Genomic DNA, 13141 nt, shown 5'->3' with positions numbered 1-13141 from the left:
TGTTTCGTTGCGAAAGCAAGGGTACTTTGTTTGGGCTTCCAAAAGAGGACACAACTAGAAATCAGTGGTTAAGTTGTATTTACAACACTGTTCCAGAAAAGTTCAACCCAAATATTAGAATGTGTGCAGCGCATTTTACAGAGGACTATTTCCTGAACCTGGGAGTAACCTGCCAGCTGTGCTCAAAGACTGTTTCTATAAAGTGGGGCAATTCCAACTTTGCAAGGAGAGTCTGGCGCTTCTGACTCGCAGCCTGCAAGTACGTTTTCTTATTTAAAGAATTTGCCACTGACAATTCAAACGCAAGTTCTGAGCAGTGTAGAGTAGTGCTTGTTGTTTGTCGTTTCTCCGATCACAAATGCAGACATGGTAATGTTTACGTGGCGCGATGCAACACGACGCGTAAAAACACAGTATAAGTCATTATAATCAGTAATTATGTCCCCACTGGATTCAACAAATGCCTAGTTTATAATGGGTTTTATTGTTTTTGTGTCATCGTGCCGGGACACGCCATCACAATACAGTAAGGGGCATAACATTTCCGTCTCACACTTGAGGTATTCGGCCAATCACAACGCACTGGATAACTGGCCAATCAGAGCACGCCTCACTTTTCAGAACGATGAGCTTTGTAAAAATCGACGCGTTTCAGAAAGGCGGAGCATAGAGGAGCAACAATAATGTACAGTATGTGGAAAATAATGTGTTTTTTGAACCTTAAACCGCATAAACACATTGCATTACACCAAATACACAAAATAATGTTCTTTTTAGCAACGTCATATTACCCCTTTAACTAAAAAAATGTTTTGTTCAACTGTACGCCACTACTACACTACTACTAAAAGCTGGGGCTGATGTCAAGATATTCAGTGAAAAATGTGAGTCTGTTCCTAACAAACCTATCGTATTACTTTAGCAGTTTTTTGGATCACTTTTACAATACTGTCATTTTGAAGCTTGACAGGCCCAATCCTCATTCACCTCCATTATATGGAAATTTCGACAGAAAGTCCCATAAGATTGGATCGACATGAGGGTGAGTAAATAATGACGGTATTTTCATATTTGGGTGAACTATTACTTTAAAAAGACGTGACTGATGGACAGAAAGCCGGGAAAGAGACAGAAAAGCAGAGAAGGATAAAGCGAAAGAGATAAGCATAGAAAACGAGCCTGTCTGCAGCTTATCTAAACACATCGGCTACAGAAATATCTTATTTCTGTTTCATACTCTTGTCCTTTTTTTCCCTCTCACTCTCCTCCTTGTCTGCTCTCTGTGCTGTCAGAGATTTTGCTTCCTGTGCCCAAAATATGAATATTTTAGAGCTAAGAAGCTTAAAGGGAACAATGAAATGGCCTGAAGTTAAATCATACCCCATTTCCAGCTTCACAGAGCAAAGAGAGCAACTGAGTGAGAGAGAGAGACTGAAGGAGAAGGAAAGCGAGGGAGGAGAATCTTTTCTGAGTGATGAATGCAGCACAGTGTATCTCACAGTAATGACAAAGCTCATCCTCTTTCATTGGCCTCTGTTTCTCATCTGTGAAATTTCTGGACTCCGTGGGTCACGCCTCATCTAGCCCAGCGGCCATGACAACAGGCCCTTTAACAGACAAGGCCGGAGACAAGGATGGAGGAATATTACTTTGAATTGAACAAAATGCACAAAAGATGAGAGGCTTATATGGAACGCGCAAAAGTTTATTCTCAGACTCAATGTCAAAGTAAAAGAAAAAAAAAACCCATAATGGCTGTTTTTATTTTGCATCTGTTTATGTGGTTGTCTCACACTGAGGCATTTCAGTTTGGAAGATCAAGTAGACACGCAAAAAGAGTGCTGGTTAAGTCCCCTCGCTCCCAGAGTTCTGTATTTATTTCTTGATTTATAATTTTTTTGGATTTTAGTTTGCAGGGAATAGACGCATTCCCATTGGCATCACAAGCAGCAAATTCAGCCTCAAACCAAAATGTCTTTGATGTTTTTGACGGTGGAATCAGAACAGAGGACTTAAAAATAGAAACAGTTGCTTTGAATCTTCATGAAAGACTTCAATGCTTTCTAAAAGAATATCACTTATTTAACTCACGGATGTGTGGGTTGGATCACAGTGCCATGGCGTAAAATGACAACTGACTCTTCTCTTATTTCACCTCAGTCTTGATACTGTAATATTTTACAACAATAAAGGTCGCTACAAAGGCCATTCAAATAACAAAAGTAGGACTTTTGCAAGTAGTACTTTCACTTTGACAATACTCAAGATCAACTGTCACCAATATGAACAAAAGAACTAACAATTCTACTAACAAGAGGTATAGAAGACGAAATGCGGGCCAGCAAATTGATTTTATAGAAACTGCTGTGTGTTGAATAGTCTGGTTCAGGCTAGTGATTGGGAAGGTCATTTAAACCAAATACAGGAATAATAGCAGCAAGAAAATACAAGCTCTGTAGGGGTGAGGGTCATCGTCCCATTCAGACTCAAGAATTGAGGTTGGGTTTTTTTCCCCCTGAAAAATAAAATTGGTTTCTGAAGGTTATTTCTTTGTAGTGAGCAGATGAAATGAATAGAGAGCATGTTATTTCAGGGGTGGCATAAATGTGGAGTGCAATCAGCATATATTTAATACCAGTGGGCCGATTATCGAAGGAAAAAGCATCATTGTTTTGTCTGTTGAGGAGTGACCAATTTTAATCATGCAAAAAACATGAATTTAAACCAAATTAAAAAATTAATAATTAACTGGGCTGTCACTTTAATAAAAATGAATACATAATTTATAGATATAGATAATGACAAACATAAAGTATTATTTATGAATGAAAAAAATCTATCAAAATGTAAATCACATTTACAAATATGTGGACATCAAAATTTATTAACATGTCAAAATCCGTCACATAGTGACGCAGGCATTAGTTCCTCTAATCAATAAATCAATTACATTACTGTGGCAGCAAACTATACTTACAGAGTTGCAGGGGAACATGAACAATTTACATAACTCTGGCACAAAAGAGTTCTTTGGTCAGCAAGTCTTCAGTTCTTTGAAAATTATAAAAGGGTCTGACTAAGCTATTGACTTCTGTGAGACGGCAATGTGGTCAAAAGAACTCAGAGTCAAGGGTAAGTCAGAGAACAAAGACGAGCTTCCTAATATTAATTTGAATCTGCACTGCGGCTCTACCCACATAATAGACATTTAATGGCTTTCATAAAATTTACAATAAAATTTATTGGGATTTATTGACAAATGACTTGCGAAAGAGCTGGGAATAAAAAGAGAATTATCCAGGGTATAATCAGTGACATAACTAAAATGATGTGTGAATGCCTAAAGAACCAAGAGACAATTACTATTAACCCTTAAAGGTGCATAGTAATGATTTCCACTAAATGTTTTACACCGGAAGAAATTAATAGTTTAAAATGATGCCTACTCATGAAGACCTGAATACTGTGGCCATGCATAACTTAAGCAAAACTTTCAGGTTGCTCCCACAGCGTTGCTATACAATTGCTAAAATGTGTTTTAGTATGTGTGTGTTTTATATTCAAATTTCAACATATTCTGATGGTTCAAATTTCAGATGTTTATCTCAAAATACTTTTGGTTGTAGACTTTACATGAAAAACAGTGACTGCAATCATGAATGCAGATGTGAACACTTCTTCCCCAATTTAGTTTGAAGCTTGTCAGAGGAATTAAAATGTGCATGTACGTCACAAAGGTTGCTTGAAATCAGTATTAGGGTGTTAATACGTCACATATCACATATAACACATTGTCCCACTAAAGTAGCTCTCCATCAGACACCCTGGGAAAACTGTAAGACAGAGTTAGAAACACAGCACGACACAGAATGAATGAAGTTGAAATCCATGAAATCCAGCAAATCAGAGCATTGAGAAGAACATTGCTTACGGCAGAGAGACACAGGGATCCTTTGTTAACGCTGAAGCCCCTACGAAAGCACCAGGAGGGACTGAGTTATAGCAATACACCTGCAGATTAAGATAAAGTACCACAGGTTATATTGAATAACCGGAAAATGGCTGCCTGTTTCCTTATCTTTATAATACTATTTATGGAATAGTTGTACTCATATGTGCTATGTGTGCCTGTGTGCACGTGTGTAGTTTTTTTTAATAACTATGCATGCACTAATATTATGATTATGGACAAAACTGATTAACAAAATTTTCATGTTATGGCTGACAACTGATAAATGGCCTATATTAAATTTTTTTAAACATTTTTCTAGGGATGCACAATATTATCGGAATGATATCGGAATCAACCGATAATAGCTTAAAATGTAAACATCAGCATTGGCCCAATATAAAAAAATAAGAGGAATAAAAGAGGAATAAAAGGTCATTGCACACTGAGTCCGAAATTTTCGTATGCGTTTTTTCGTATTCGTAATCCTAAAAATTCGTCACACACAGAAACCTTGCACACTGTGTCCGATGCGTATTAATTAATCTGTTGCGAAAAAAAACGGGCGATTCAAAGTTTACTTCAGGATGTTAGTGGCTCAGTTTGATGCTTTTCTGGCGATACTAGAGCCACATATTAAAAAGATCACCACCAATTTCTGTGAACTCAGTGTGCAAGGATCTATATACAGACAATGCTTTGTGCTGTGAGGCGAAGTGGATGAACTTGACAATCGCCATTCTGGATTTTGGCATTCGCTTGTACGGTGGCTCTGAACTGTCAAAACACCCCTCAAAATGCTTGCCATAGATGCGAAAAACGCAAAAAAAAAAAAAACGAACCCGATCCGAATTTTTTATGACGGACGAAATTTTCGGACTCAGTGTGCAATGACCTTAACCCTTATGTGCACCCAGATGTGCTAGCGATAAGATCACATCAGCAGAGTGGTCATTATTGAAGCGAACTTTTGCCTGAATGGTAATTAGATTCATTGTTTCAGATCGCCGCATTTAATTTGAGAATAATGCATTATTTGTGCAAGAAAGTCAACAGTCACTAGAGCGTGCAGCAGCGGCAGCCTCCCCCAAGTCCTAATACCCCTCCAGTAAGTAGTTTTATTAACTTAGGGGTTGCTGCTGGCCTACCTGTAATCAGAGTTAATCAGAGTTTCTGATTAAATAAAGCTGTTAAATAAAAATGTTAAATCTCCAAATGAAATGTTAAAGTTACCATTGCATTTGTCTGGAAAAAATGCAGTGACTGATTTATAGTTGATGTATAGTTATTTTCAGCTTTCAGTGTACTCTCATTATAAAAGAACTTCATTTATTGTTTATTTGATTCTAACAAGCAAGTTTCTGTAAAAATTCTGTTGATAATCTCTGCACAGGAGAGACTTGATGTTTCCAAATGAAAGGAAATATATCGGTATCGGCATCGGCTATCGGCCAAAATGAGTTGAAAAATATTGGCATATCAGAATCAACAAAAATCCAATATCGTGCATCCCTACATTTTTCACAATACTATAATGCACAGTATGAATTAGTGGTCAACCGTTATGGATTTTTGAAGGCCTCTGCAATATCTTAGAGAGCAGGGTGGCTGATAGCCAATATAAAGCCGATATAAACCTATACAATATCACACTATTTTATTTAAAGATAGCAAATAACACATAGTTTACACATAGTTTACATAATATTTACTAAAATAATAAGAAATAAAGCATTCGGAAATCAATTTGAAATAATACTTGGAACTAAATAAATAAATCCATAAAATAACAAAAAATAACATAAAAATAATAATCAGAAGGAACATGCAGTCTGTGATAAACTCGCTTATTATGCTTATGAGCATCCCAGCATGCCTTCAGAAAGAGCAGAATGAATGCAGTTATATATCATATTTCAGGCTTTAAAAGAGATTGTGAGTGTGTGTGTGTGTGTGTGTGTGTGTGTGTGTGTATGTGCCCACACTGAGAGAGTGTGCTGGATCACACTGCGATGAGTCATGCAGGAAGTGTAACAGCAGTATCATTAGCATGTTATCCACATCCGCCCACTCAGCCTCTCTCGCACACACACACACACACACACACACAGCTTTCAATTGTTGCAGATGACAAACACCTCTCATTGATGATGCTAATCACTGCCCTCTACTAAGAAGAACATCAACAAAACACAAATGCACAGATGTACACAAAATATACAAACGCAGTTGCCAAACACAAAAATGTTTCGCAACAACATGACAAAATAGCTCAAACCTTCGGTCAAAAGCCAGTCAAAAAAAGCACCCAAAAGTTTCCCAGTGGCTCAGAAATGGATTAGCCAGTTAATACTAGATGGGTAGATTCAGCTGACGCCAACTTCCCTCGACATGGAAGAGGCTTTATACAAAAGGTCAATAATTCAGAGGAGAAAGAGTGTGAGAACATGTTTAGTTAAGGCAGCAATGTACAAAGTAGTGTCCTAAATTGAAAATTCATAAAAGGAAAAGCACTATGGTAACAGGTCTTTTCACATTTTATTCTTTGAACATTGAAAACAGTAATCGAACATCAGCAGTAATGCAATGATAAAATCTCAAACCAGCACGGCCATTTATTGAGCGTCTCGCTTTGTTTAGAAGGTCTTTTCAGGCAGTTAGATTCCATTTAGGCTTATTGTGTACTTTTAGACCATTTTTGCATGTCATTCATATCTAATTAAAAAAACACTGCGCAGCTCTGAAAGTTAAAAGTGAAAAGAAGTATTTTCAAAACATCTAGTCAATAAGCTAAGCAAAGTTTAATCAACGCTCCATTTGAAATTAAACAGAAGTGAAATTAAAAAGATATAATCTTGCAAGGTTGTATGAAGGAATTAATGAAAATAGCAAAGTGGGGAAAACAGTTGGATATTTCATTAAAAAAAGAAAAGTCGTACCTAGAATCCAATCATTGGATAAAACTTAGTGTTAAATTTGTTAGATCAATTTTAAGTATACAGCTCATTCTGTTGCAACTAGAATTGTTTGGTGTCTCTGCGATTATATTTGTATTGAATTTACAATGGTTTGGGGGGTTTTTTAGGCAGGCCTGAAAATAGAAATGTAGACAAATGGCCCAAATACACCAGGCTTTGCCAAACTGTGAGCAAAAATAGCCATGATAATTGTGAAGGAAGTGTTCGAGCTTTGGGCCAAAGCTTATCTTACGCAGCTGCTAGCAGTAAGTAGTGTTCTCAATCAGGATGAGGATAAAGACGAGGATGAGGGCAAAGATATAGATGAGGAGAAGGATAAGGTCAAGGATGAGATGAGGATGAGGTAAAGGATGAAGAGGACAAGGACAGGACTTAACAACTTTTATTTTCTTCTTTTCCTATAAACTGGTAAGGCTAGTACCTCAGATTACTTAACAACAGATTATTCACCCCACACACACACACACACAGGTTTCCATGTATTATGGGGACATTCCATTGACTTAATGATTTTTATACTGCACAAACTCCTATTTTTATCCCTTTACCCTACCACTAAACCTACCCCTTACACAAAACTATTGCCAATTTTTAGATTTTCAAAAAACTTAATTCTGTAATATTTATAAGCTGTTTTCCTCATGGAAAAAAAGTCCCCACAAGGTCAAAATTGACTGTATTTACTGTATACAAAATTTACTCTTCTTGTGGGTTAATTTGGACCAAGCACACACATGCAATTTGTATTATTTTACATTTATAAATAATAAATATAACATTTTATCAATTGAATATGAGGTTTTCTTAAAAAAAAAAAAAAAAAAAAGATTTGAGATACAGTTATACAATTATACAAAAAACTCTTCTGTAACACTTTACATCAAGGTCCCATTAATTAACACTAGCTAATGCATTAACTAACTTTCACAAACAATAATCTTTAGCTTAATTGTTAGCTAATAAAAATATAACAGATCATTATTAGTTCACGTTACCTCCTTGAACTTTTGATTTTAATCATGTATAAGTAGATGTTGAAATTAACAATAACTAAGACTAATATATGCTTTGTTATGTTTCTTTAGTAAATACTACATTTTAGTATTTCATTGTTAGTTATCATTGTTTGTTAGTACTAACTAATGGGAACTTATCCCAGTTAGATGATTTTACCACAGATTAATGCACCACAAAACCAAATGCTTAAGTTTGCAAAGTATAAAACGTCATGTACATAACTACAAAATATAAACTTACAGCGCTGGCATAAAAAGACAAGTGACATTTCCATCAACCGACCTGAAACTCTCTCACTCTGGCCCTGGACCAGCCAACCACCTTTGTAGTTGAATTAGGGTTCCTGAGCCAATGAATCATAAACCCACACTGCTCTTTCTGAGAAGTCTAAATACATTTCAAGCACCTAAACCAGCACTGAATACGAACAGAATATAGAAGATGAAACCCTGGGTTCACACCCTGGTGATCAATACTATTAAAAACAACAATGCCCTTATTTCCTTTTTCTTGTACCTGCCTGCATATATATACACCTCTGGGGGTTGGGAGTTTCATGCATCTTTCACAGAGTTAGATGTGTTTAGAGCGTCAACAATATCCTGATGACAATGCATTGAGAGTCACACTCTCTAAAAGGTCAACCACCCACATGAGGGCCAATTAGAGCCTGCTGTCAACCACTATCACATGTGAATTATCACCTCAGAACTGCAGAGAAGTGACGTCAGGCGATGAGAGTGCACAGATTTTGATGAATATTCCCTCCCCCAATTCTCTCATACTATTTATCTCGATTTTTCTTTTTGTTTTCTGTCACCATTGTCTCCATCCTTCTTGTTAACACAATGAAGAAAGAGCATTTTTATTTAAAGCTGCTGGCCAATCAAAGATGATGGATTCATCTAATCACCTCTGACCCTGCTAAAGATCATCTGCTGTAAATCTTTGAGCTGGAGGCCACCTGTCTGACCTGTTCATCACATTTGTTTTTTTGTTATTCCCTGAGATTAATGTGTATGTGCTGCTGAGCAAAACAACCCTTAACCTGTGATCAGAACATAATGGGTTATGGATTGATCAAAGAGTATAAATGTCAATGTTTGTATTTCATTGACAAAACATATTTTAATTACTTCTTTAAAAACAATAAATAAATAAAACAAATTACACAGTACGTCAAAGAGATCACAGCAAAAAATATTATTGTGTACAGTAATTTTTGTTAATATGATTAATATATTATATATTCATATGAATGTAATAATGTTAATAATAATATAATATTTCAGTAGCATCATAAATTATTATTTTGTAGATGTTTTATATTGTTAATATCAATAACTGTATTATTATTAATAGTAATGTTTTCAGGATTATCATAATTGTTTTTATTTATTTTATTGGTGTTTTTAATAGTGCTGTCAAACGATTAATCGTGATTAAATCGCATCCAAAATAAACATTTTTGTTTACATAATATATGAGTGTGTACTGTGTATATTTATTATGTATATATAAACATAAATAGGGGTGGGAGAGAAAAAATTGATTCACCTAACTATCGTGATTCTTTTTAAAACAATTTTAAAATCGATTGGTTTACCTCAGAATCAAGCTTCAGAAATACTTCATTATTTTATTTTTCCTAAGAGGTGGTGGGGAGAAGTTAGCGCTTTTTAATTCCAACAGAGGGCACCTATACATGCAAATGAAAAGGTGTGTTCGACTTAGAGCAGCACCGTGCAGACGATCGTTGTATAACATCAAAGTACTGCGAGAGCCCTGTTCTCTGTAGCTCTCACAGTGCTTTGATGTCATACAACGATCGTTCTGCGTGCGCAGTGCCGCTGCATTAGACGACGTCGTATACGTTTCAAGCCGGCGCAAGAAAGCAAAACCATGATGGAGGCAGAGGATCAAACCTCCTCCAGAATTCTTTCTGCACCTTCACGTTTTGAATCCCAACTGCCGGGAAAACATGACTAAATAAAAATCACAACACATAGCAATATCGAATTGCAATACTTGTATAATCAAAATTATTTAAAAAAAAAGAGAGAAAATTTGCAATACATATCATATCGGCACCCAAGTATCGTGATGGTATCGAATCGGGAGGTAGGTGTGTCGCCCCATCCCTAAATACAAACACATGCATGTAAATATATTTAAGAAAATTATGCTATGTTTATATATTAAATATATTTATATATAATATAAAATATAATAATATAAATATATAAATGTATATACATGTAAATATTTTCAAAGTAGTATGTGTGTCTATTTATATATACATAAACTTTGATTTTGGATGCGTTTGACAACACTAGTTTTTAATAATTAATAATAATGATGATTATTATAAGAAGAATATTATTATTATTTCAGTATTAGCATAATTAAAATCAACTGAGTTAAGAATCAATATGTGCATCGGTACATTAAAACATAAGTTATTATTATTGGACGATCCTGCTCCTCTGGTTATGCAACTAAATTTACATTTCCAGAAGTTGCAAAAGTATAATGTTAAATTTATGCTCAGATAAAGATTTTGAAAGCTGAACATTTAGCAACCCTGTGTAGGTCAATGGAGAGTTTCAATCTTACATTTTTTTTAAAAAAGGTAAAAAGGTAATAGATACTAGAACACCTAAGGCTGAAATGATCTACAAAACAAAATTCGGAGTCTGTACTGTAAGTTCAGGGTGAATTAATAGCAGATATTTAACACCTGAGGTTATTTTGAGGTCGATTTTAAACAAACCCTGCACAGAACTTCCGGTGAATATCAATACAGTACTGCCCTACAAGCACTATCATAAAAAACACTAGGAGGAATTTCAAAAACTGTAATGATATTATCATAAATACACCAAGAACAACAAAAAGAGACTCACTTCAACATAACAACAAGTGACGTCCTATGAGCTGATTATAGCTCGGCTAAAATAGTTCCTGTGACATTCCACTGACACCGCAGGGAAAGTGACACAACCTGAGCGGTTTAGGAAGCACAATTAAAACGGGCTCTTGTGCAAGCTGGGTGCGTATGTCTGTCTGGGTTTTAAGGACACCTGATTAAAGAGTACTGAAGGTTTTACTGCCTCACACCAGTAAACAGTGAGAAGTGCAACCATGAAAGGGTGAGAAACAAAAGGTTTGTCAAGTCATCAAAAATGACATTGTTATCAATTTCCACTATACTTCAATTTTTCCCCTCTTGTCCTTCTGCTGTTATCTCTCTCTCTCTCTCTCTCCAAGTTTAAGGGATGACCAAAGCGGTGTGTCTGCAGTGTGTAAATAATTGCAAACGCATGAGTGCATCTGTCAAACATGGTTACCGGGGTCCAGGCTCCACATAGACACACACACACACACACACACAGTCTGCAGACAGCCTTCACAGATCCACACAGCCTGAAACACAACCACACTAGAATACAGAATACTGTCTTATGGAAAATGCACTGCTCTCTTCCCACAATGCAAAGTGAGCCTCTTGGGGGGTGAAGAAATTGCCATAACAAGACTTATCACTCGAGGTTGTATCTCATGGAGAGGGCACAGACCACAGCTCCAAATCAAACTAATTACTAATTTGTGCTCATTTGCTGACACTTTCCATCCAAAGCGACTTATATCACGTCTTAATTAAGCATGACGCAAAGCACCAAGCGATATGTCTGTCAGGAATAAATCTCTTTCAGAAGTCTTTCAGTGAGTAATAACGAACGTTGATCTAGTAATTCTGTGCATTTTGTGCTCCATAGAGGGTAAAAACATGCAGTTTTCTAAAGACATGAAGGTAAATAAACCTTTCATTTTTAGATTATGCATAACGGTTTTTGTAGTAACTTACACAAAGTCTGGGGTCAGCAAGACTTTGTGAGCATAAGTAACTTCTTTCAAAAGCATTCAAAGACCACATTTATTTGATCAAATATACAACAAAAACAGTAATATTTTGAAACATTATTTTATCCAGTCTTCAGTATCACATGATCCTTCAGAAATGTTTCTAATATGCTGATTTGGTGCTCAAGAAACATTTCTGTGCTTAATATTTTTGTGGAAACGGTGCCATTTTTTTCAGGATTCTTTGATCAATAGAAAATTCAAAAGAACAGCATGTATTTAAAATTTATTTGAAGATTTAAAAAAAAAAAAAAAATTCTAAAGGTCTTTAATGTCACTTTTGATCAATTTAATGCATGCTTGCTGAATAAATGTATTAAATTTCCTTCGGGAAAAAAAAATAAATAAACATTAGTGTAGCTTTAAAAGTCAAGACATTAAGTCAAGGTTATGGCTTTTGGATGACATTTCGCGGGGTTTAAACCTACTACCTTTCAATTACAAGCTTCAAACATTAACCACTACGCTGCATCCAAACCATATCCACTATCCACCCACCAAACCCAAACATCTCTACCATCTGAAGTTTTGGAGGTCTCTACAGCCTCTTTGCACTTACTTTGTTCATTTAGATCTTCATTATAGCAAAAACAGGAGCAGATGGTGTTTGTGACTGTAGAGAATTTTGTTAGATTTATAATGTATATGCGAGGTTGATCAGAGAGAGACAATGCAACTCTAATATGAGAAATCTGGAACACACAATGAGTTAGTCTGCAGAACAGACTACATTCTAATACAAAACCTATCACACTGTGCCAGTGAAATCAACAATGATTTTCACTGCCGACTACTTTATCCAGACTGTATTCAGACCACCTGTGCATTTGCTAAAGCACTGACGGCAATAATCTACCGTAAAGTCAATTTATTCAGGTTGTTTATTTCGGCATGCAAAAGAGACTATAGTGTATACAGAATAATTTGCTTCAATCATACAAATACAACTAACTTAACCTCATTAACCACCTAATTAATGGAAATTCTGGAATAAATTATTTTGCAGGAAGAAAATGTATTCAAATAGATTAGTTACAACAGCAGAAGGTTTGCTTTTGTGTTATGATGGATTCTGACACCGAAAGGTGTCACTAAAAAGTTCAACACTGTTCACTCAGTATCAAAATACAGAATTAACAATATTCTGACCACTGTTATTTTAGTGTCATTTAGATACTTTAAAGTTTTTATTAATATTTTGAATAAGTTTTTATTTTTATATTTTCTGTTTCCAATTTTAACAAGTTTTAGTAATTTTGTTCTACTTTTTTGT

General features: G+C 35.5%; 1 protein-coding gene across 2 annotated transcripts in view; it reads right to left on the bottom strand.

The window, feature by feature from the left end:
* LOC131545438 (nephrocystin-4-like) overlaps positions 1 to 13141 on the bottom strand; it is a 171558-nt gene that overhangs the window by 116022 nt on the left and 42395 nt on the right. The window lies entirely within an intron of this gene.

The sequence above is a fragment of the Onychostoma macrolepis genome, chromosome 08 (assembly GCF_012432095.1).
Source record: "Onychostoma macrolepis isolate SWU-2019 chromosome 08, ASM1243209v1, whole genome shotgun sequence".
NCBI classification, from domain to species: domain Eukaryota; kingdom Metazoa; phylum Chordata; class Actinopteri; order Cypriniformes; family Cyprinidae; genus Onychostoma; species Onychostoma macrolepis.
This window is presented reverse-complemented; position numbering and strand designations above follow the sequence as displayed.